At 46.3% G+C, this 25,132-nt stretch overlaps 1 long non-coding RNA gene across 3 annotated transcripts in view; it reads left to right on the forward strand.

The window, feature by feature from the left end:
- LOC114486644 (uncharacterized) overlaps positions 1–25,132 on the forward strand; it is a 369,699-nt gene that overhangs the window by 335,451 nt on the left and 9,116 nt on the right. The window contains exon 10 of one of the 3 annotated variants that reach the window (XR_008617974.1): positions 21,631–22,131. The exons of the other annotated variants lie outside the window; for them this stretch is intronic. This is a non-coding gene — a long non-coding RNA (uncharacterized lncRNA). Of the gene's footprint in view, positions 1–21,630; positions 22,132–25,132 lie in introns of those variants that run through there. 3 annotated transcript variants of the gene reach the window in all.

Consider the following 25,132-nt stretch of genomic DNA (forward strand, 5'->3'; position numbering starts at 1 on the left):
CCCTTCCCCCTCCCCCTCCTCCCCTTCCCCCTCTCCCTCCCCCTGCTTCCCATTTAATTTCTCAAATTTCTGGCCCAGTACTACCTCCACCCACCTGGTTCCTTCAACTTCTACATTTGCCTGTTGGCTGTCTGGTTTAGGGCTTTCTGCTTAAGGTCATGAGAAGCTTCTGTTCCACCCCGGACAGAGTTGAGGTTCTGTCCGCTGACTGACTTTCTCCCCTGGTCCACATCATCTGGAATTAAGCTCCTCCCCCCTCTCCCTCCCCCTGCTTCCCATTTAATTTCTCAAATTTCTGGCCCAGTACTACCTCCACCCACCTGGTTCCTTCAACTTCTACATTTGCCTGTTGGCTGTCTGGTTTAGGGCTTTCTGCTTAAGGTCATGAGAAGCTTCTGTTCCACCCCGGACAGAGTTGAGGTTCTGTCCGCTGACTGACTTTCTCCCCTGGTCCACATCATCTGGAATTAAGCTCCTCCTCTTGCCGTCTCCCTGCGGCCACACCCATCCCTGAAATAAGCTGGCGACCCCGGCCTGGGGGTTAGCTGTGCGTAGCGTCGCTCGCTGTTTAGAGAGAAGTGCCGATCTTCCCCAGGCTCTGCGCTGTGAAACCACGCCGCTCCCTCTTCACGCCCCGCCTCTGGAAGGACACACAGCCCTTGCACTGGAGAGCCCTCGTTGAGGCGCCTGACGAGGGTCAGTTCCCCGGGAGCTCTGGCCCTACCGCAGCTGCACGCAGCAGGTGACGTGCACGGATGCCTGCCTGGCTGGGCTACTCCACCCCACGGCACGTGCGACCAGGTCCTAACCCGGGCGTTCGGTTCCTGGGAGTATTTCAGGACGTCCCCTGCCTAGGATTGAGTTGATAGGTTGATTATATTCAAGGACCGAGGTAAACAAGGATTGGAAGCAACCCATCACCTTATACAGCTAGTGTGTCTCCAGTGCGCGCTACTTGCCGGGCAGGGTGGACCTTGGTAAGCCACGGACTCATCGTGTCTGCTCCCCTGCGCTCGCAGCTCAGTGGGAGTCAAAGCGTAGTTGTTTCAACAAATACACAGTACAGAATGGGATAAAGCCAATGGCTGAAGGGTAAGGAGGCAGGAGCTGTGCTAAGCGTTAGAGGGAGAGCATTCCAGGTAGGCTCGCAGCATATATATGGGTGCATGCATGGGCACTAAAGCGAGAGTCACTTTATATATTTTATTTCCAGCAAAGGAAAGCCCACTTGTTCAGTTAAAGGCAGGTGGGCCAGAAGCAAACCAGCTTCAGTTCCTTAAGTTATGTATCTGTGCGTGCCCCTTCATTCCCCCCATATTGTAATTTTCCCTTATCTACACTGATATATTCTTTTTTTTTTTTTTTTTTTTTTTTTTTTGTGGTACGCGGGCCTCTTGCTGTCGTGGCCTCTCCCGTTGCGGAGCACAGGCTCCGGACGCGCAGGCTCAGCGGCCATGGCTCACGGGCCCAGCCGCTCCGCGGCACGTGGGATCTTCCCGGACCGGGGCACGAACCCGCGTCCCCTGCATCGGCAGGCGGGCTCTCAACCACTGCGCCACCAGGGAAGCCCTATACTGATATATTCTTAACGTATGTGAGCACAAGAAAAACATCCGCCCAAGGGGTTTTTCTCCTGTGTCTTTATTTTTTTAACTGAAAGTTGAAATAATTTTCAAGTTTCTTTCCACCCATAAAAGTGTACACTCCGGGTTCCAGCCTCAATATAGTCCGGGAGAAAAGAACAAATACTTTCTGTAAACCTTCTGTATGTCACGCACAGAAATTGGTGATTTGCATGGGATTTATCAAACTAGCCCCAGAAATAATTGTGCATTCAAAATTCCCGACAAGCTAAGCTGTGTTTGTTTGACAGAGAGGTAGTTTGTCTTGAACAAACGAACTATGCATGCAAAATTCTCAGGAAGGCAGGAGGTTCATTCTTACCTCTTTTATTTCCCTATGCTTGAATAATGGTTATTCTGATTTGATATGCTCGTTTGCTGTAATAGTAAATCATGTAATGTTTAAATCCAGCATAAACGAAGGTCCCCCGGGAATTTAGACTATGTTACCTGTGGAATATGATTATGTTCCAATTTCTCAAAACCATGCAATCTATCCTCCAGAATACTTTAGGCTTAGATCATCAAATTTGATATACTTTTCTAAATGCATGAGATTACGTTCGTGAATTTTTTTTTTTAAACTGTCTTTGGCATTTAAAGCAACTAAAACTTTTGAGAGCCGTTAATTCTGAGTTTTCACCAGCCTCTCCCCACACGATCCGCCTTCTCTCCCAAACCCTGCGGGCAAACTTTGTGGTGTGTGGCGAATCACAGCACCGATCTTCATGTTGGCGGCCTTGATCCTGCCTTTCAGTCATCTCTCTCATCCCTCAGCGTGGATGCAGCTCAGGGAGATCCCGGGCTTTCCGCGGGGGACATGGGGGCTGCGCCAGTGCCGCAGAAAGTGTGGGCGCGCACCCACGATTCATCCCCGGGAGCCCCGTCCTGCCCGGCAAACATCCACGCGCTGTAGCTCGCTCCCGCAAGCTCAGACAAGGCGGTGAAAACACGGTTTATTTTTCTGCGAACCGAAATCATCCCCCGGGCGATGCCGGCTGCAGTTTGTTTTTTGTACCTTCAATGTCTAAGCCTCCAACCTGGGGAAATATGGAAGATGTTGGTGGGCTCCAAGGTATGAAATCACTTTAGTTTCACAGAGAGAAAAGAGGTCCTGGCAATACAAGAGTCTTCCATCACGGGAAAGACGTCTGTGATGAATACCGCGTCATGGGGGGATAAACACAAGTGAGAAACCGAGCTGCATCGTGAGGCTCGGCGAGGAAGATACCACCTGGGGAAGCTGAACTAGGGTCAGACTCCAGCCAGTGGCTCTCGACAGCGCTGCCGCGGCTCTGTGTCAGGTTCCGGAGGACAGAGCAGGGGCGCCGGACTGTCACCCGGGAGGTCAGGTGCCGGACCTGGCGTGACCGTCGGAAGGTCTCATGACTTACCTGGAGCTCAGCTGCATTATCTGGGCAGTGAGTCGTCTCTTAGATGCTACCCGCTCTGGGTTTCTGTGCCGTTCCTCTTCCCATAGCAAAGGTCTCCTGCGCTCGGGGAAGCCTTCTCTGGCCCGGAATTCGAGTCAGCCTTCCCTCAGGGCTCATCACGTTGATGTTGTCGCTGGCTGTGGTCTCCTCTGCTCACCGTGACATCTGCTGAGCGCTGCCCGGGGCCCACCGCTGCCTCAAGGGGCACTAAATGACTGAGTGCTAACCAGAGCCGGGGCCCGTCTTTCCGTGCCACAGGCTGGGGTCCTGATGCATGATGGAGGACCGCCCCACCACCCACGCAGGCTCAGCCCTTCCGGAAGCGAGGCCAAGGGTCCCACAAGCCACTGAGCTGAATCGAGGGCCAGGCCAGACCACCCGGCACCGTAATAACATGTTTTCTCTCAACCAGGGTTCGGGCTGCTTCCCGTGAAGAGTCACTTCAGCTTTCCCATCTACTGTTGATATTTATGTATGTTTATTGGTGCAGAAGGGCATTGTGGAAAATTCTCGGCAAAAGCCCTTGATTAGGGCCTTGCTCCTCAGCGTGTAGTTCTCCGGCCGGCAGCACCCATCTCCCCTGGGCGCTGCTTAGGAATCTAGGACCCCATCCTCACCCCACGGCACCCCAGCGAAGCCGCGTCTGCGTTGTGGCACCATCCGTCTGCTCACTGCCCAGCCTGCAACCACGTTCTGTGATCTCAGTCGTTTCAGGATCAGCTTTCATGAAGTTCTCTGTCCAGCTCTCCCTTCTGTTTTGCTTGGATGAGAGTAACTGTATGGGGAGGCGTGTGTGCGGGGAGGGGGGGGTGTAGACATGCTGGCGCAGGGGAGGCTGGGGAGAAGAACCGCTTCTTACAAGTAGCCTGACAGCTCTGGATCCCTTGGCAAAGGCACTAGCGTCGCCCACCCTACAGCAGACACCCCCCGGGGAGTCCTCGGCACACAGAGGCGCGGGCTCGGCTGGCAGCCCTGGGCAGGTGCACGTACCGACCCAAGCACTGCACTTCGGTGATACTGCCCGAGGCTCCGTATTCTCACGACTCGTGTGCAGAAATCCCTGCTTCCTCATCACACACCTGTGTCCTAGGAACCCCTCACTTAGTTACTGTGAAAGCAATTATAGTGTAATACAGTATGAATCTATGCTAACTATGTTAATAGCTTAGTATTAAGAGTATAGGAGGAAGCATTTTCTGAAACGCACACACTGGATGTGGGTCGGTCCCCGTTAAATAGCCCCAAATACCCAGTGCCTCCTTTTTTCCCTTCCACTTTCTTTTACTTAAAAAAAGAAATCTTATAATTACCTTGTTATGTTCCTGTCGTGTCTACTAGACGGTGAAGTCTGGAAAGGCGATGATTGTGTCTGCTTCTTGTTCCAGATCTAGCGTGGCCAGATTTAGCCAATAGAAGTACAAGACTCAGCTAAATTTGAAGGTCAGAGAAACAATAATGTGATTGGATTTTAGTAGAAGTACAGCCCATGCCGTGTTTGAATCATGTTCATATTTTTCAGATATTTGTTATTTCTCTGACCTTTAAGTCTCGCGCAGTGTCGTGGACTTTATCTGGTGGCAGGACCTGGACCTACCTCAGCAGTCAAATGAGTACCCAGCCCAGGTCAGGTGGTCAGTAAATGTTGAACGCTTGCCCCTGTTGGGAGGCAGAAAGCTGAGTATGGTAGGTGTGTAAGGAGAGAAGTTGGGGGAGAGGGGATTAACCAACGTGGAAAACCTTCAGGAGTAGCTTACAAAGGAGAGCATTCACGGCTGAGTTACTCCACTGAGAAAAAAAAGGGGGTGGGGGGGTGGGAAATACCTTCAGGGCAGTTAACTGTGGCTCTGAGCTCATTGAAGATTCTGACTTTGTCCAGGGAGGCTCTGCCTGTGAAAGACGGAGCATGAATTAGCTCGGGAGACGTTGGGTGGCTTCCTGGGTGACCTATGCAACTTTAATGGCAAAACGGGAGACACCAGTAATGCATACTTGTTTCTTGGGGGAACTCAGGAAGTTTAGTCTCAAAAAGAGGAAAAGTTGAGATAAACAAACATTGTAAAAATAGCCCTTTTGTGAAACAGAAAGGTAGCTATAAATGAAGGGCCGGTGTATTAAATCGAGGGAGAGTCATCATCCAATCCTGTGTAGTTATTTAGTATTTAAGGCCTGGGTATTAGATTGCATCATTGTCCCCAGGTCCCCACCCCATCTTTCTCCTGTAACTGGGTGGTGCTCTTCTGTTGTGGTCTGGGTGTTCTTCCCCACCCTGGACTCTGGTCTCACCCACGTGACTTGCTTTGCCTGATGGGGTGTTATCAGATGCCAGCAGCTTGGGAGGTGCTTGCATGCTTGGCCTGGACCTCTCTTTCTTTTGCGCCTCTGTTGCCCCAAGGAAGGCCAGCCAGCCAGCTCATTCCTAGCTGTGAATGAGCCCAGCAGCATCAGCAGGACCACCTGGTCGACACCCCCGCTCCCCCCACCATGAGTATAAACACTCATTACTGTGTGCCGGGGCGGGGAGGGCGGGGGAGGGGGGTATGTGTGGGTGGGGTCGTGATTGTTTGATATGCAGAAGCATCACGGCAAGAGATAACTGATACAAGAACACAACAACCTGGAAGTCAATGTAGGAACACAGTCACAGTTATAAAATCCATTTTCTCTGCTTCTTTGGCCTCCCTCTCTGTTGGAAATCTCGTTCCTCTCACATGTTACCCAATGGTTCTGGTAGTCCTCAGTGAAGTGTTCCTGCGTGTTTGGTAAACGAGTCCTGCTGGCTTTGCGAGCACCTCCAGCGCTTTGATTGTCCTACTCCGGGGAGTCGGGGTGAGGCTTCCTTGTGTTGAAAATGCTGCCAGTCTTCCTCTGGGACTGGTACCTCTCCAGGGAGCCCCAGTACTCTGCAAGGATGGTACCATCCCTGTCGACTCTAATGCCCTTGGCAAGCTGCCCTTCTCCTGCCCAGAGCACTGAGGCCACTGTCCTCACCTACCGGAGTCTCTCCCTCACTCCTAACGCCCATGGACACTCATACAGAGGTTACACACAGCCCTCGGTTTATAGTTTTTTGTTTAGCAGAGTCAAGAATGAAGTGATATGTTTCAAGTCCGTCTTACATACATTTACTAATCTTGTAACAGTTTCCGATGGCTACTGTAACAAACTATCATAAACACGATGGTTTAACACTAGACACATTTTGTTCTCTCGCAGTTCTAAGATCGGGAGTTCAAAATGAGCATCCCTGAGCTGAAATCAAGGTGTCTGCAGGGCTGTGCTCCCTCCAGAGGCTCTAGGGGAGTATCTGTGTTGCCTCTTCCAGCTTCTTGTGGCTGCTGGAGTTCCTTGACTTGTAAGCCTGTCACTCCGTGGCTCTGGCATCATGGCACCGTCCCTCCTTCTGTGTGTGTGTCAGATATCCTCTGCCTCTCTTATACGGACATTTGTGATTGCCCTTAGGGCCCATCTGGATAATTCAGGATAATCTCCCCACCTCAAAACCCTTAATCACATTTGCCAAGCCTTTGGCATAAAATGTAACATTTGGAAGGTACCAGGGATTAAGACATGATATCTTTGAGGGCCTCCATTCAAACCTCTCCAAATCCTATTCCCACCCAAAAACTTTGTGAGAAAATAATCTGTGTTAAATTTACCAAGAGTGGATTTTCACCTCTGAGAAAGCCTATCAAGCATTCAAGAAGTATTTATTGAGAACTTATTATGACCTTTGAACATAGACCCCCCTCCAGGCTTGATCACAGGCTCTCTTGCCTGTGGCATAAATCGTCAACCAGACACCTTTCAGTCCCAAATAATATCTCAGGTCCAGATTCTTCCTCAAACTCTAGTCCCCACATCCAGCTGCATCTGCTTGTGACTCTCAAAGGTGCCTTCCCCTCCCAATGTGCTTCTTGTTGCCCGTGTCACTGAATGGCACCCCGGACAGCCCCTCGGGGGAGCCGTCCCAGACTCCTCTCTCTGAATGCGCACTCAGTTGCTGCATCCTGTGGACGTTTATCCAATCTCTTCACTCCTGTCACTCTCCTCTGCCATCCCTTTGTCAAGACTGCCATCATGCCTCGCCCGGACTGCATCGGGGGCCTCCTCACTGGTCTCTCCACACATTTTCTCCGCTCCTCCATACACTCTCCACTTGCCAGAGAGATCTTTTTAGAACACAAGACTTCATCCTGTGACTCCACCGCTGAGAACTCGTCGATGCCGTCCCACGGTTCTGGGGATGAATTTCAACATCCCTCATCTCCTGCCACGCTTTCCGGAACCTAGAGCTGATGTCGCTCTCTCGGATCACTTTGCCTTATCCTTCCCTTTTACAGGTGTACCTCCCCGTGCTTGAATTCTTTAGTTCAGTGAGGCTTCCTGCTTCCTGCGTGAGCGTCACCCTCGGTGTCTGGAATAAGTGTTCCATCCATCCTGTCTGCCTGCTGAGCTCTTAATCTTCCCCGAGACACAGACCGTACCTCCTCAATGTGGCCGTTGCTAACCCCCGCGGCGTGATTTATTTCTCGACAACATTGTTCATAATTAGAAGTAAAAAGTAACTGGGTATTGGTTTGCTTCTTGCCTGCTTTCCAGTGAAAGTCTCTTGTTTTCTCTTGTAGCAGACGCTCAATGAATATGTCTTTAAAGAAAACAAGTGAATGCATCCTAGTGAATGAAGTAGACCTAATCCTCGTCTTCCCTGAGCTCGTGTGTCCCTGTTACATTTACACATGTCTTGGTTGTAGAAAGTTCTTCCATCCAAGTCCTGAACACATTGATTATTTGTCTTTTGATATTTCCCATTGCTAGTTCACAGGGAGGGGTCAGCTTTATTTCATGCTGTCATAAACTTATTTATTTTCCTTGATATTTGAGGCACTGTCTTTCTTTATACTTCAATTTTTAAAATATTCTTAGAGAATGTACGTGCATTTTCATTCATTTTGCCAAGAACTCAGTGGCTCTGCTAATTGTGTATAGACGTTTTGTTTTTAAGCTCAGGCAGCTTTTCTTCAGTTATATTTTTGATACTTTTGAGGCACAAATGGAGGCATATTTAATAAGATGCCTTTTGACAGTTCAGTTCACTAGAAACATTCCTCTTTCGTTTTTTGCCACTTTTTGAAGTTTATGGAATGTGTTCACATTTTTTGTGTTTCAGCACTGGTAATTCTGTTAGTTTTTCCTTTTGTTTTCTTTCTGTTAAGAAACACCATAATACTGTGAATGGTGTTTATTGCCTTCCTTCTTCTATTATTTCCTCACTGCATCTTTCTTTTTTTTTTTTTTTTTTTTTTTAAATGAATTTATTTATTTATTTAGGCTGCACTGGGCTTAGTTGTGGCATGCTGGATCTTAGCTGCGGCATGCGTGTGGGATCTAGTTCCCCGACCAGGGATCGAACCCCTGTCCCCTGCGTTGGGAGCATGGAGTCTTAACCACTGTGCCACCAGGGAAGTCCCCTCTCACTATATCTTTAGCCTAAATAATAAAGGCTAAAAAATAAAAATATTTTTTATTTTATAAAAAAATAAAATAACAAGATGTTCTTTGTATTAATAAAATGAATAATCAAATAACTAACACAAATGAAGGGCATGGAAGGATCAATAAAGATAGTTCTTTTGGACTAAGGAATTTAATTACTCCAATATGTACTCTTCAGATCCAAGACCACTGTAATCTTCTTTAGTATGCTGTTAACAAAATACTGTCTCAAATGGACATTTAAATACTGCCTGGCTCATCTGTCAAATTTAATATAATCATTTGCATTTCATTTTGGTTGCAGTTAGAATAAGGAGCTTCCTACAAAATTGACATAAAATGAATGGTAAATCCATTTTTATTGGAAGCATAACTAAGAATGTATGGTAAGCGCTTGCATTATGAAGATAAAGAGAGCGTTGCTGTAAGTAATTAGGAAGCAAACGTACGACAGCAAAGGGGCTGCGTTTGATACAGAATATAGCCTACTTAGCGCTGTAGGTTATTCTTATGACCTGCTTTGTGGTGTTTGTATTTATCATGGGTCTTAAGGAGAATGACTAAAATTCATCAATCAAGTTATTAAAATAATAATGTCATGGCTATCAGCAGAAATTGTTTGTTAAAAAGTTCTTAAATTCTTCCTGGTTCACCTTGTGGTGCCATCAAAAGAGCACAAACTTTCTGGTTAAGTAAAAGCAGGCTTCCCGTCCCTTACCAGTCTGCTGAACGTTCAGGATCACCGCTTAAATTCACCGTCCTCATTTGTAAAATGGTCGTAAGATTGCCCGTACCAGTGGTTCTAGATCGTAAGTGTGCATCCAGGGCTTGTGAGACACAGATCCCTGCCCCCCCCCACCCCACCCCCAGAAGCTCCCCTCTGTTGTTCTGGATTCAGGCTCACAATGTGCCTTTCTTTGGGGGACCCTGGTGATGCTCATGCTGCTGATCTGGGGACCACCGCTAGAGGAGATAACCTTTTAGTCGTTCTGAAGCCTGGGTGAGGAGCTGTAAAGTAGACTGTTTCCCCAGAGGTTCTGGTTGGATTGACCTCGAGTGGCTGGCCTGGCAGTGACTTAATATGCTGCAGGCTGGGCACCCATCAGTCTATATAAAGCTTTTGGCTCCCTGTGTAGTGATTTGGGTTGCTCAATACAAGTTAGTTCTGTGTCTTTGCACATGCGCTTATTTTCATTCTATTTTCATAGCTAACTGTTCTAAGTCCCTGAATGAACCCAAATTGGTCACCAGGTATTTGCTTATTCGTTTAATGACTACATACATTTCAGCCTTGCCTAATAGAATTTAAGTCCCTCTCTCTGCAGAGTTCAGGCTAATTGTCTACGGTAATTGACTGTTTTCTTTTCCCACACCTGTTATCTATGTGGATCCACATTGTGGATCCTTCCAGTGCTGGAGTTGGGTAAAGGCAGTCCACGGGCAAAACTCCCTTAAGTGAACTTTGTATGGTGATTTTGGTTTAGGTTCTAGGGTAAGCACTTTTTACTTAAGATCTTATCTTTATAAATGTTTCATGTTTATCATACATCCAAGATTAGTGAGTCTTATAATCATTTGCATAAGTATTAAAGTGAAATCAAATACTTACCCAACTAGACGACCAGAAGGGCTTTGAAAGGGGAAAAAAAGAAGCTTCCCATGTCATTACCCCCTTTTGAAATTGCAAATAATTCTCCTAAAGCTGACCCAGTTCTATTTTCTTAAAAGGTACAGAAATCTCCAGATAAAAGAGCCTTTAGGGCTGAAACAAAGACTTTACACTTCTTTTGGCATTTAAAAAACTTGGAGGAGGCCCTTTCTTGTAATTGATAATTATAGGAGAGGGACCTGGTTCTAAATAGAAGAGTATTAAATTATTTTCAAGGATACTCATAACGTCTCTTGAGTATCAATTTGACATACTTTTCTTCAGTAAACATCTGACAGGTGCTGATATATATTCTAGGTCTTGTGTTAGATTTGGGTTATGAAGATCAACAAAACTTTGACTCTGGACTCAAGCATGTGAAACAGTGACTGGATAGCAGTCATTTAGCTTTGGCTGTTCAGCGGGACCCTAAACTGTGGAGCGGGAACAAGGTTGGATAATCGCCATGATGGGGGTGGAGAGGCAACTTGAAGGTCACCACGGGCCATAGATGAGCAGCTAGAAACACCTGCGTAGCTCTTGCCTGGGCTTGACCCAGGAGTTTGTAGCTTCGAAGACCTGTGGCCCACTTGTAATTCGCTAATGTTGTGCCAGTGGCCACCTTGGATTTCTACAGACAAAAGTGAGCATCCTGAATTTTCAGAAGGACAGAAAATGTCCTCGAAAACGTACACTCTCCTATGTGGCAGAGAAATAATTTTTAAACGGAACGTATATTCAATCCCCAAAGCATTACTCGGGAATTTTGTATTAACGTTGAGTTGCTTTCTATAATCTTAAAACTGTTTTCTTTATTTAAAAGAATACAAAATTCTGTGTTTCCTGATGTTTGAGTTAAGGAATCTTTCTAGGGAATAGTCAATGAATGTTGCTGGATTTGGTGGATCTTTTAAAGATTTTTGAATAAAAATCCAATTCTGCAAGAGGCCAAATCAAGTAAAAAGAATTGCTTAAAAAAAGGAGCAGGTTGTACTACATGTTATTACTGTAATTGAACCGTTTAAAAAATTATGTACCTATATGGACTAGGAGAAGATGGCACTTTTTTTTTTAATGAAAAGATGTGTTAGGGTGGAAAGTCTGTGGGTGGTGTTTTTCTCTTGATGTTGGTGTTATATAACAGCATCTGTACAAGGTTTAAGAGAAAACACGTTTCTAAAAGCAGAGACTTGCAACCTATTTTCGCACCTTGCACACTATTTGAGCCTGAGGGGGAAGGGAGGGAGAGGGAGGCAAAGAGAGGTGAAGGACTGTTTTCCTTCACTCTAAGTCTTATCACCATGCAGGGTGTGTCCTCTTCCAGAACTTTCTTAGGAAACAGAGTAAACTTATCCAAACATGTATGCCAGAAGGAATGGCATAGAAACATCAGCAGTATGGGAAAAGTGGGTTTCTTCCAATATGGAGGAAATTGGCTGTCTCCTTCCTAGATAAGGATGCCATTCGTTTGAGCTCTACGTTGATAGCTGGTGGCGTGTGAAATGTTCTTCAGCTCTGAAATATGTTCTAATGCCCCAAATTCTTCTTCCCAAAGCAACTTTTCTCAAACCGAGAGTGAGGGGGGAAAATGAGAGAGCTCTTTCCATTTCAGCAATAGGACTAGATTCTCATCCTACTTGTAACTCAGGCGAAACTTTCCCAAGCACAACCAAAATAGCTCCCATAGAATTTCAAACGATGAGAATCAAGCCCAGATGGTCTGGACTGAAAATGTTAAATCAGATGCTATTACTATGGTCAAGTGAGATGACATATTTGCATTTTTCTGATTCTATTTAAAATTAGTCTTGTTAAGAAGTCCAGCTGCTTCAGAGTATCTTTTCCACTGCCCTCTCAGTGCATGAGATTTCCACCCTGAGTCATGCGAGTGGGTAAAGAAGTTGAGTTTTTGGGAGGCCCTAGTTAAATAATATGTATGTCTGGAGTAGGTAGGATAGCAGTCCCAAAGTACCCAGTACTGCAGCCACATGAAGTGTTTATTGGGTGGCCAGGAAGACCGAGAGAATGGTGTGGAGTCCATTTGGACAGACCTGGGAGAAGGCGAGTGAAAGCTCCCATGTTCATAAGTACCAATTTTCTGGTGCTAAACTAACAGCTAAATTATGCCTCTCCTTCCTTTTCAGTCTACTCTGGGTATTTCCTTAATCTGTAATGACTAGCCCTCTGCTGTGATAAAGCCTCGTAGCGTCGGCAGGTCTCTCCCTCCTCCTTAAATCGGAGGGTCATGCCCGGGGTTCCTGAGTTGCCAGGTGTGTTCTCCCATCATCTTTGTCTAAGAGCAGGCTTTTTAAAACGCGTTCTTCTCAAATCTCAGTTTTCGTTACTTTGTGGCTAAGTCTGGGCGCTTCCGACAAGGATTCCGTGTTCACGTTCCAGTATCCTCATCTAATTGCCTAAGAGGAGGAAAAGAACCTTCTTGCTCTCCCTTTACTGACAAACGAGGAGTTGGAGATCCGAGTGTGTTCATTGTTTTTCTTCTTCCGGCAGACTTCAGTGAATACTGTCTTCTGTCGGCTCCAGAGACAGCAGACAGAGTGGAAATAAAGTGGCCCTACTGTGGCGCAGGAGAGGTAGCTGAACTCTGCACGTGGTGGGGCTGTGACCCAGCCCGGACCTGGTCCCTCGGCAGCCCTTGCCCCGTTCGTGTAGACCCCGGGGAAGGCGGCCTCATACATACAGCGCTATCTGCTTCTCCTCCCCTCTCCTGGGTGCGTCATAAGTGCATGGCTTTTGGACCCGTTTGGGGTCTCACCTCTCTTCATAATCTGCTCTTTACTGACAAAACCAGCCGTCTGGGTCTCTGCAGTGATCAGAACACCAGAGAGAGTTACTCCAAATGGCTGTAGGCAGCGTGGCTATAGCTCTCGTGAGCGACCTCTGCAAAGTGAGGAAATCCATCATGGGAGGTAGCAACAATTCTGTGCGGCAAAACAGAGGTTTGATATCAGCAACTAAATATAAGCATCTGATCATGGAGAGCAGGTGCGATTCACGGTCTGTCCCTGTCCTCTCTCTCCGGGTGTCAGGCCACACTGTTAGAGAATTTAGACCACACACACCGGGGCGTGTGAGTCTGCTTGGACTTGCATTTGTCGAAGTGAAGCCACTCCGTGGGTCAGTTTGTCTTAGTTACAGCGAACCTCGCTCTTCCCAGAAGTGACCGTCCCAGCTGTCAGTAAACACAGAGCGTAGCTTCTGTCCGTCAGGTGCAGACACTGCAGAGACTAAACTCGCAACCAAGTATTAAAGGGCAGATGGAGGCAGGACACGTCCCCGTCCCGTCACCTCTCCGCGTGCCAGGCCCTCCTACGCCGTGAACGCTCTGGAAGCAGGTTACAGGGTCAGGGCTCTCCTGTTTACGTGTGTATTATTAGCTGATAGGGAAACAAATCACACAAATGAAGATGACTTAATGTGAATTAATATGGTGACTGTCAAAATTTGTGTAATAGAAACATCGATTAAAAAGAGGTAACGGCACAAAGAAAAAAAAGTGAGCTGGATAACAATTGGAATTTAGCCACATTGCAAGCATATAGAGGGTGATTCTTCAAATCATTTTAATTATCCAGGAGTAACTCACAAGGCATTCCGAGCACTAATTAAAGAAATTTTCACGTTGCTGCCAACCCCGCTTCTCTGAGTTAAAAACAACACAACGTAGTTAACCCGAATGAAGCTAGGTCTCGTGGAAGTTTTGTGTTGTTTTTTTTTTTTCCAAGTCTATAGTAGTATTTCTTTAATAGCACTATGGAGATATATTTAAATACCATGAAATTCACCTCTTTAAAGTGTACATCGCAGTGTTGTTCAGTGTATTTGCAGAGCTGTGCATCCTTCATCGTAATCTAATTTTGGAATATTTTCATCACCCACAAAAGAAACCCTGCCCCTTCTAGCACTCATTCCCCATTCTCCAGCCCTGCAGCCCCCGGCAAACACCCGTCCGCTCTCTGTTTCTATACATTTGCCTATTCTGTAATTTCTATAAATTTACAGTTTACGTAAATGGGCTCCTGCAGTACGTGTTTCTCTGTGACAACCTTCTTTCACTCAGCATAACGTTTTTGCATTTCATCCACGTTGTAAGAGGAAGCAGCGCTACGGTCCTTCCTCTTGCTGAGTAGAATTGTCGTCAGTCGTCCGTTTATTGCCCCTCAGCCCCCAGTGCTCCCCTCAGTGTACGTTCTGTGATGCCCTGAGCTTGTCTCCACTGAACCTGAGCACCACGCACGGCTTTCTCAGTAGAGGGCGCTGGAGGGACACGGCGAGGGGAAGAGGTGCCTCCCATTTGAGGTGCACGTTGGCGGGGGACATCGCAAGTGCAGTGGGAACGTCCGGTGGGCCGGCCCCAGCTGTGGGACTACGACACCTGAGCAGCCCTGACGCCCGGGCCTGGCGATAACCTCTCCCCAGCCCTCTCAACGCAGAAAACCAGGGTCCCCTTGAGGTGGCGCTCCGCAGGCTCCCCACGCGGCCGCCTCCCCGGGAACACCTGCTGTGTCCTCCAGGGCACAGGTGGCCCTTACCTGCTGGTTGCTGCTCACCTGATCCTTCGCCCGCACTGTAGGGTGGGCCTGCAGTCGGCCCGGCAACTCCAGACCGGCTGTGGACTGACCAGACCAGCAGGCATCTCTGCCCTCTGGCAGCAGGACCACAGGCCCTGCCATTCTGAACCCTTTCCTGGTTTGTCCTTTTTTGGACGCTCTCCCTGCGGCCGAGCGCACCATACGGAGTTTCCATTTATCTCCTGGCTACTTGTTAATCATAGTTCCCGCTTCTTTACCCCGTTCAACCTACTGCATGGCTTCTGTCACCGGCTGGACCCAGACGGCCACAGTATTCCGTTGTACGGATAGACCACATCTTGTCTATCCGTTCGTCAGCTGGTGGGCATGTGCCTTGTTTCCATGTGTTCGGCTATCAGAAACGATGCTGCTGTCAACATTTGAGTCTAAGTCTCCGTGTGGACCTATGTTTTCATTTCTCTTGGGTAGATACCTAGGAGTTGAATTGCTGGGCCACATGATACATTGATACTTAACTTTTTAAGAAACTGTCGAACTGTTGCTGGTGGGAAGGAAAAATCGTGCAGCTGCTGTTGTCCGAATCGGCTGCAGAATTTTTCCTTCCCACCAGCAATGTGGGAGGGCTCTGATTTCTCTACATCCCCATCGATACCTGTTACGGTTCATCTTTTTTGATTATAACCATTCTAGTATACTTTACATTCTACATTCAAGATAGTGATGGCAGAAATGAAGGTTGAGTAAAACATTCAGGATTGTGTCCACTATTCACGAAGAAATAGGCCTTATCTATTATTTGGTTCACTTCTTTATCAAAAGTTAAGGGATCCATTTCTTGGGGGTGCAATCATGGCAACATGTCCTTTCTTTTATGCTGTGCCAGCAGACGAAATGAGAGTAAACTCATATTTTCTTTTGGAACCAAAGCAACAGAAAGTTTTATTTCAAGAAAGAATATAGACCTCAATAAAACTGAAGAAAAATTTGAGCCAAAAGACAGGTTGATTCTCTGTCCTTTTATATAAGAGTAGTTTTTTTCCTTTTTTTTTTTTTTTTAATGATAGGAGCTTTAACACTCATCAGTTGGGCCAAAAACAACATTTAATTATTATTTTCTAGGCCATACATTTGGGCGCAGTACAACTTCAAAGAATGGAGAAACCCTCTGTTTCCGCTTGGAATTCAGGGACTCTCTCTCTGACTGTGGTTCAGATTTCCTGTTTTTGCTCGAGGATGGTTGAAATTTGGGCCGTTCAGTCAGGTTCAAATTATGTTAGAATCGCATTTGCCTTCTAGTTGCAACTTAAGGCTTTGAATTCCCACCCACTCTTTCTTGGCTGGAACCACCATCCTCTTCAGTCTAAAGAGCTTTAAATCTTTTAAACAAGGCTAGGATGAGAGAAAGGCCGAACTCAAAGGGAAAAACTTAGAAACTTTCCTGATAAAGTTAGATTTTCCTAAAATGTTCAGATTACAGGCCACCTCCGAGCCCCTCCACCTGGAGAGTCCTCAAGTACATAGCTTGACCATAGTGACCTATAGATTAAAAAGCAAAAACAAAAGCCACTGTGGAAGCTGTTCATTTAAATCTTTCTGGATTTCTAGCTACTTTAAATATTAGACGGCAAGTCTAGATGTAAATACATGTGAGGTTTTGTGGTATTGGAAGCTACTTGATGCACTAGTATCTCCTGGTTCATAGCCTCTTTGCTCTGTGCTACTGAAATATCATGTCAATTCATGGGGCCGTTTGGACTTCAATATGTGCACATGCAAATAATATTTAAAATAGTTTATAATATTATAATTCTTTGTAAAGTACATTTACAAGTTAGCATAAGTCTCCATTTAGAGAGAACTATCAGATTCCAAAAAATCATGGATTTTTATGTAATAAATTTGTGACTTAATATGTCACTTCAGTATGATCCTTTTAGATATATAAATATATAAAATAGGTTGTATATATGTGTGTGTGTATATATATATAAAATAAGTTAATATAAAATGTGGATTTTAGTGGAAATATTACACCAATTTGGAAACAGTGCTGTTTGTTCTGATTAGTTACAAACATTTGCATGATTTATTTAAAAACTCTTTTAAATAGGTATAGCTGATGTTTGTTCAGTACAAAAAATTATTATCTTCGTGTTCTGTGATTAGTTTTTACATAAAACAATGCAGGGGTTTGGGCAGAGGGTACACCACTGTTTGAAGGTAGGACTTTGATTTTATGACACACGAAAAGGAGACATTTAGAATATACTGATAATTGATTGGTTCAGTATGTGTATATTTCAAACAATGATGAACCCAAGCTGCGTGACCTCAGCATGTTTTCATATTTTGGAAAGGTGCTGAAGTAATGCAGGTTGGGGCACCTGGACCATATTTCAGGGGCCAATTTCAGCTCGGGGAAGAGCATCTAAAAGCATCGTGCTTCTACCCACTTACCTGTTTTTCCAGATCCTGGTTGCCAAATTGCATCATTAACTTTATAATAGCAGAAATTGAAAGAAGCTTATATTTTGCATGTTTTGCCCTTTGATTCAAGCAGCATTATTATTTTAGGAAAGAGGTTTAGATATACAGCTCTGAAGCGAAACAAAAGAGGACTTTTGTGAGGAAGGTGGAGTCTGAAAAATACAGGACAATATGTGTCACATGCCTTAAAGGTATTCTTATATGTGGCTTCATGATTCTATATGCAGGAGTCGGGCCCTATTACATAATAAAAAATGTAGAACAAGATTTAAATGCAAAGAAAGCCTCTACATTAAAAAAATATTTTTTTTAAAAAGTAAGTCAAGCAAAATAATTACCTAAATTATGGCAATAACTTTATTGTTTATGTGAAAAATATGCAAATCTACGAATTTCAAAGTACTGGGGCAATAAAAAAAAAAAAAAGAATTGCCGAACTTTCAACTCTTTGCACCTACAATGTCTAGGAATGGAGTGGGATATGAATCCTTCAAAGTGAGACCGGGCCAACAGCTCGGGTGAAGGTGTCTCACACTCGCTGTACCTATGGATCTTCTGAAATATGACTTTTGATAAAACCTACAGGAGCTTACAAAATGCAGTATGTTCTTGAATTTAAGAAGAAACTTTGTGTCGTTCTATCTACACCTCTTCCACTTCTGATACTCTGCCCTCAGTGTCCCCTCTCAACTTACCCTGTCCTCCTCTCACCCTGAAAAATTGTCTGGGAAAGAGGGGGAAGTCAGATCGTCCTCAGACTGTGTATCTCAAGCTGGACGAATCAGACCAGGGCTAAGTTTCCCAGTTAGAACAAGAGAAACGCAGGCTGCAGTGACTGGCAGTTCATCGGCCAAAGAGAAGAAAGTCCAAAGTCAAGTTCATTCGGTCGTGCGGGTGTTAGTAGAAGGGGGTTGGCGCGTCGACTCCCAAGAGCAGTCCAGGACCACGCCGTCCAGCAGGACTTTCTTTGGTGGTGGCGGTGCTCTGGGACCCTGTGATGTCCCGCACAGTAGCCACTAGCCTCACGTGGCCATTGAGCACTTGACACGTGGCTCGTGGGACAGAGGAAGTGAACCTCTCGTTGTATTCCATTCTATTTAATTTGAATGTAAGTGGCCACGTGGGGCTAGTGGCCATAGTACTGGATGGGATGGCTCCTGTACCTGCTGAAACATTCCATGGTTAAGTCCCCTCAAGGTCGCTCTGTCACTGTGACTGGAGGATTTACCCCTCAGTCTTCTTCTCTTCAAGCAGATAATTATCAGAAAACAAAAAGACCTAGCGCACACACAGATGCGCACACACACACACACACAGACACTTTCCAAGAATCAACAGCAGTTCTCAAAGTTAATGCAATCTAATATAAATCCATGTTCAGGAAGAGAAACTGACTGGGGAATAATCTCCTTCACATCGAGAAAGTATGATCAGTTCTCTTGAACCCTTTCCTTTTTTCCTTGCTAAGCCCCGACTGCTCTCAATGCTTGAAAAGCCAACCTATGCATTTACAAACAATCGAGACATCTTTTTGTCAAAGAGAGGCTAAACTCGCTAAAGAATTCCAGAGAGTGTAGGCATTTATTTGTTTCGGTGACAATAATTCTTTCAGAGGAAAATATTTTGATCAAGTGAAGCCCAAATCATGAGCTGTTGCTCAGTGGTGCTGAAAATATATAAAAGTAGAATAAACAGAAATAAAAGACCTCAAGTACAAAAGAAAAAAAATCAAGATATTTTCCTTCCTCTGAGGTATAAATTTCTCATTTTCTTAGCAATTATGTTATTTTATCAAAATACAATAGAATTTCTTTGAGTAGTATGCAAATTCAATGTGTAATAAAAATTAAATACCATGAATGTATGTCAAATTTTTTAAAATTCCACCTAGACTTAAAAAATTATGAGATAAGTAAGAGGTGAACATTTTTCTTTTCTGTTAATGGCCAGATGGTAATGTTTTACTTTTTAAAGCTTTTTAGAAATAAATTTATTTTATGTATTTATTAATATATATATTTTTTTGGCCGCATTGGGTCTTTATGGCTGCATGCGGGCTTTCTCTAGTTGCGGCGAGCAGAGGCTACTCTTCGTTGTGGTGTGCAGGCTTCTCGTGGCAGTGGCTTCTCTTGTTGCGGAGCATGGGCACTAGGTGCATGGGCTTCAGTAGTTGTGGCACATGGGCTTCAGTAGTTGTGGCGCACAGGCTCAGTAGTTGTGGCGCACGGGCTTAGTTGCTCCGGGGCATGTGGGATCTTCCCGGACCAGGGCTCGAACCCATGTCCCCTGCATTGGCAGGCAGATTCTTAACCACCGCGCCACCAGGGAAGTCCTGATAGCAGTGTTTTAGACTTTGCATACTCTTGTCAGAACTAGTCAACCTGCCCTTTTAGCACAAAAGCCGCCATGGACACTACATAGACAAATGAGCATGGCTGTGTGCCGATAAAATTTTATTTACAAAAATCAACTCGTGGGCCAGGATTTGTCCTGTAACCTGTAGTTTGCTGACTGATGGAGTAGAAGAAAAATACAAACCTCTATTGTTGGCGAATAAGGCCTATCAATTAGGAGAATAAACGTACGACTGTGTCATGAACCAAGGTGAATCTTGTTACTGTGAGCAAGGGGAAGAAAGGAAGGTTTTGAAGGAGGCCAGTGACACCCTTGAACTCTACATAGGAAGGAAACAGTGAATATATTGTACAGAAGAGCTAAGAAAAGGGGTAGGGACAGACACTGTCATCATCTCAGGACTGGACAACAACTGGTTTTGGAATCGGATGCCAGGACTTTTATTTCACCATATCCAGAATGTCCCCATGATCTTAAAAGCCCACAAGATGCTGTATCTAGCTCCCTCATTTAAAAGATGATTGTGGAAAGTATATCTTTAAAGGACAATTTAAGAAATATATTCATTAAGGGAGTTTTGAGCAGGTACAGAAATAGACAGAATTGTGTTATGGCTTCCTTGCTTCTGTCCCTCAGTCCCCCAGCCACTGACCCTCTGTCAACCCTGCCCCATCCACACCTCATCCTACGCCCATAACGTTACACGGAACAAATTTTCACGCATTGCATCATTTCATCTATAACTATGTCAGTTGGTATCATGCTAAGATGAGGGTACAAAGTATATCTGTTTATTTCTGGTCACTGTGTATGTCTGTACATTTGACCCAAATCTATCTTTTTATCCCATGAATTAAATTAATTAGACATACAGACCCTACATACTTTTGTAGGTAGAAGGTAACATGGTTTATAACAGGAAAACGAGTTTATTTATCTGCTGAAAGTTTCATCATAAAAATAAATTCATTTCTCCTATATATATATTTCTTTTCTTTACTAAGTTCAATTTCATACAAGCAGTGAGCAGGAACTGTTTTCATACCGTGAAAAAAAACCTATGGTAAAGTTTACTAACGCTCAGAAAGCACAGCGTATGTCTAACGAGCAAGCAACACCATGACTGGCTTCCCGCACTCCCTCGGGAGGTTTGACCCGACTCAAATGACAGAAGACAAGGAAATGCCCTAAATGTGCAATCTGAGGAAGTGTTACTTCCTTCGTTCAACAAGTAAAAGGAACCTTGTCTTACCTTCACATTTTGAAAAGAACATAGCGTGCAAAGTTAGACTGTCGGGCCCAGGTCCAAACCAAGGGACTTATTAAAGTTATCACAAAACAGAATGATTAAAAATAAAAAGAGTGCACTTTCATTGGCCCATTTATCTGTGATCGCATTGCCACTCATCCATGAGACCATGCAGTAGATACTGATTCATTCAGACAGGGAAGTGAAGTTTCCACCAGTGTTGCAGCAGGAGATGTTGGTTTTTCTAGAAGTAGAACTTTAGCCACGTGCACTGGACTCACCTTCCGTGTCAGTGTGTGTTACCAGTCACTGCTGCTGACAACTATGTGAGAGCGTCAGCGAAGCATGCATAACACTGCCAAGACCGGGGTCCTGGCCGGAACAAATTGGATGGGAAACTGCTGAAAATACGAAACTATAAAATAATTTCAAATACCCAAAATGTTAAAAAAAAAAAAAAAAAAAAAGCGCTAGTAAAATAGTCCAAGAAAACATTTTTTTAAAATTTATTTATTTGGCTGCCTTGGGTCTTAGTTGTGGCACATGGGATCTTGGTTGCGGCACGCAGGCTTCTCTAGTTGTGGTGCACAGGCTCCAGAGCACGTGGGCTCCGTAGTTGAGGTGCACAGTAGTTGTGGCGCACGGGCTTAGTTGCCCCACGGCATGTGGGATCTTAGTTCCCGGACCCAGGGATAGAACCCGCATCCCCTGCATTGGAAGGCGGATTCTGAACTACTGGACCCCCAGGGAAGTCCCAACAGAAGGTGATTTTGTCTTTCTTTGCTTTGGTTAGGAATTCGGAACTTGGGCACTTGTGACATTTGGGGTGAATCAGTCTGTTGTGGTGAGAGCTGCCTTGTGCAGAGTGCAGAATGTTTAGCAGCATCCTCGACCTCTCCCCACCAGATGCCAGGACCAGCTTCCTTCCCTCGTCGTGACAACAAAAACTTTCCCTGGGTGTTACCAGATGTCGCTGGGGTGCGGAAGGACGCAGACTCTCCCTCAGCTGAGAAAGAGCCTCAGCTTTCAGGGCACGTAAAGGAATGGAGACGTGTTTTATATGAGAGATTACCCCCCAAAGACAGTATAGATTCAGGCGTTTTAACTTTACCTTATATCCAAAGCCTTAAGATAACTTCCAACCCAAAAGATTCTTCTCTGTAGTCCTTAGTTAGATAAGTAACTACAGTCTGTGTCATGGTGACAACAAAATGAAATATCATAAACCAAGGTGTGCAGGCAAGTTTCGTCACAAAGGAGGAGGGTAGCAGGAGTCATCCACTGTAGGGCGAGGAGACTGGCTCCCGAAGGTTCACTGCTGGAGGAGCTGACGTGCCTGGAGCGCTTGTGTTCCCTGGGGTACGTGCCGTTTACACCGGGTGATGCTGCATTGGCAACGGGAAACTCCCTCTCTAAGAGCGAATTGAAATTAAACCCCTGTTTTGGAAAAAAGACAGAGCACGTGTACCTCATTTACTGATGAGGCCTAAGTACCTGCTCGCTTAGGAACGACTTGGTGACCAGCTCTGAGGCTGACGGGCGTCGTGAAGCCCGGTGGAGTTTTCCCCAGGCAGCTGTGGTGAAGATTCAGGGACCGTCAGGGACTGTTAGTGGTTGTGGAAGCGCGCAGGCTCAGCGGCCACGGCTCACGGGCCCAGCCGCTCCGCGGCACGTGGGATCCTCCCGGACCGGGGCACGAACCCGTGTCCCCTGCATCGGCAGGCGGACCCTCAACCACTGCGCCACCAGGGAAGCCCAACATAGTTTTAACTATGTTGTTTAATGCATAGTTTAACATAGCCCTTCAACCCATTTTCCCATGCAATTTACCTTCGACGTTGTGGATCTACAGCTATTCTTGTTTGACGGGATTCTGCTTTTCATGCCCGTGACGGCTTGCATGGAACGATCGGAGAGGGGCTCTAGGCCTGTCCTGCAGTCACAGGAGGCCTCCGGACACTTGGGTGCGATCGGCATGGATGCGGTGCTCCTCAGACTGAGGCCGAGGGTTCGATGGGATCAGGATAAAGTGAGAGCTGACCTGCAAGGCTTTGAGAGCCAGTCTAGTCAGAGGGCTCCTCATCTAGATGGGGCTGCGGGGTGAGAGTCGGGGGGCAAGGGGAAGCACTCGGGATAACTCAGCAAGGCCCAGACATCCTTACGCTCTGCTTCTTCCATCATTTTTGTATTGAAGTCGCTTAAACCAACTACGCAGGTAGTTCCAGGGGAAGAATGTACTGCGAGAACTGCAAATTGGTTCATCATTTTATTCTGAAACCAGAAATAAAGTCATTAGCAGTCAGTCCACCCTTCAGGATACTAAATTTTGAACAGACAACTGTGTACAATTATAAACACTTCAGATGTCCTGTTCATCCTTTGTTCCCAGCCCCGCAGTCGATGCTCTTGGCATTCACACGTTCTCTGTGGACACCGTTCTTTAGGTAACCTTAGAGCCTTGGAGAATTGCAAAATCGTGTAATTCACATGATTTAGAGAAAATTGCAGGGCTTCCCGCGCAGGCTCAGCGGCCACGGCTCACGGGCCCAGCCGCTCCGCGGCACGTGGGATCCTCCCGGACCGGGGCACGAACCCGTGTCCCCTGCATCGGCAGGCGGACCCTCAACCACTGCGCCACCAGGGAAGCCCAACATAGTTTTAACTATGTTGTTTAATGCATAGTTTAACATAGCCCTTCAACCCATTTTCCCATGCAATTTACCTTCGACGTTGTGGATCTACAGCTATTCTTGTTTGACGGGATTCTGCTTTTCATGCCCGTGACGGCTTGCATGGAACGATCGGAGAGGGGCTCTAGGCCTGTCCTGCAGTCACAGGAGGCCTCCGGACACTTGGGTGCGATCGGCATGGATGCGGTGCTCCTCAGACTGAGGCCGAGGGTTCGATGGGATCAGGATAAAGTGAGAGCTGACCTGCAAGGCTTTGAGAGCCAGTCTAGTCAGAGGGCTCCTCATCTAGATGGGGCTGCGGGGTGAGAGTCGGGGGGCAAGGGGAAGCACTCGGGATAACTCAGCAAGGCCCAGACATCCTTACGCTCTGCTTCTTCCATCATTTTTGTATTGAAGTCGCTTAAACCAACTACGCAGGTAGTTCCAGGGGAAGAATGTACTGCGAGAACTGCACATTGGTTCATCATTTTATTCTGAAACCAGAAATAAAGTCATTAGCAGTCAGTCCACTCTTCAGGATACTAAATTTTGAACAGACAACTGTGTACAATTATAAACACTTCAGATGTCCTGTTCATCCTCTGTTCCCAGCCCCGCAGTCGATGCTCTTGGCATTCACACGTTCTCTGTGGACACCGTTCTTTAGGTAACCTTAGAGCCTTGGAGAATTGCAAAATCGTGTAATTCACATGATTTAGAGAAAATTGCAGGGCTTCCCTGGTGGCGCAGTGGTTAAGAATCCATCTGCCAATGCAGGGGACACGGGTTTAAGCCCTGGTCCGGGAAGATCCCACATGCCACAGAGCAACTAAGCCCGTGCGCCACAACTACTGAGCCTGCACTGTAGAGCCCGCGAGCCACAACTACTGAGCCCGCATGCCACAACTACTGAAGCCCGCGTACCTAGAGGCCGTGCTCTGCAACGAGAAGCCAGCACAATGAGAAGCCCGTGCACCACGACGAAGAGTAGCCCCCGCTCGCCGCAACTAGAGAAGGCCTGCGCACAGCAACGAGGACCCAACTCAGCCATAAATAAATGTATTAAAAGAAAAAAAAAAAGAATCCACCTGCCAATGCAGGGGACATGGGGGGTTCGAGCCCCGGTCCGGGAAGGTCCCACATGCCACGGAGCAACTAAGCCTGTGCACCACAACTACTGAGCCCCAGTTCTACAACTACTGAAGCCCGTGCGCCTAGAGCCCGTGCTCCGCAACAAGAGGAGCCACCGCAGTGAGAAGCCCGCGCACCACGACGAAGAGTAGCCCCCACTCGCCGCAACTAGAGAACGCCTGCGCACAGCAACGAGGACCCAACTCAGCCATAAATAAATGTATTAAAAGAAAAAAGAAAAGAATCCACCTGCCAATGCAGGGGACATGGGGGGTTCGAGCCCCGGTCCGGGAAGATCCCACATGCCGCGGAGCAACTAAGCCTGTGCACCACAACTACTGAGCCCGAGTGCTACAACTACTGAAGCCCGTGCACCTAGAGGCCGTGCTCTGCAACGAGAAGCCAGCACAATGAGAAGCCCGTGCACCACGACGAAGAGTAGCCCCCGCTCGCCGCAACTAGAGAAGGCCTGCGCACAGCAACGAGGACCCAACT

Source organism: Physeter macrocephalus, chromosome 7 (assembly GCF_002837175.3).
Source record: "Physeter macrocephalus isolate SW-GA chromosome 7, ASM283717v5, whole genome shotgun sequence".
Taxonomy (NCBI): Eukaryota; Metazoa; Chordata; class Mammalia; order Artiodactyla; family Physeteridae; genus Physeter; species Physeter macrocephalus.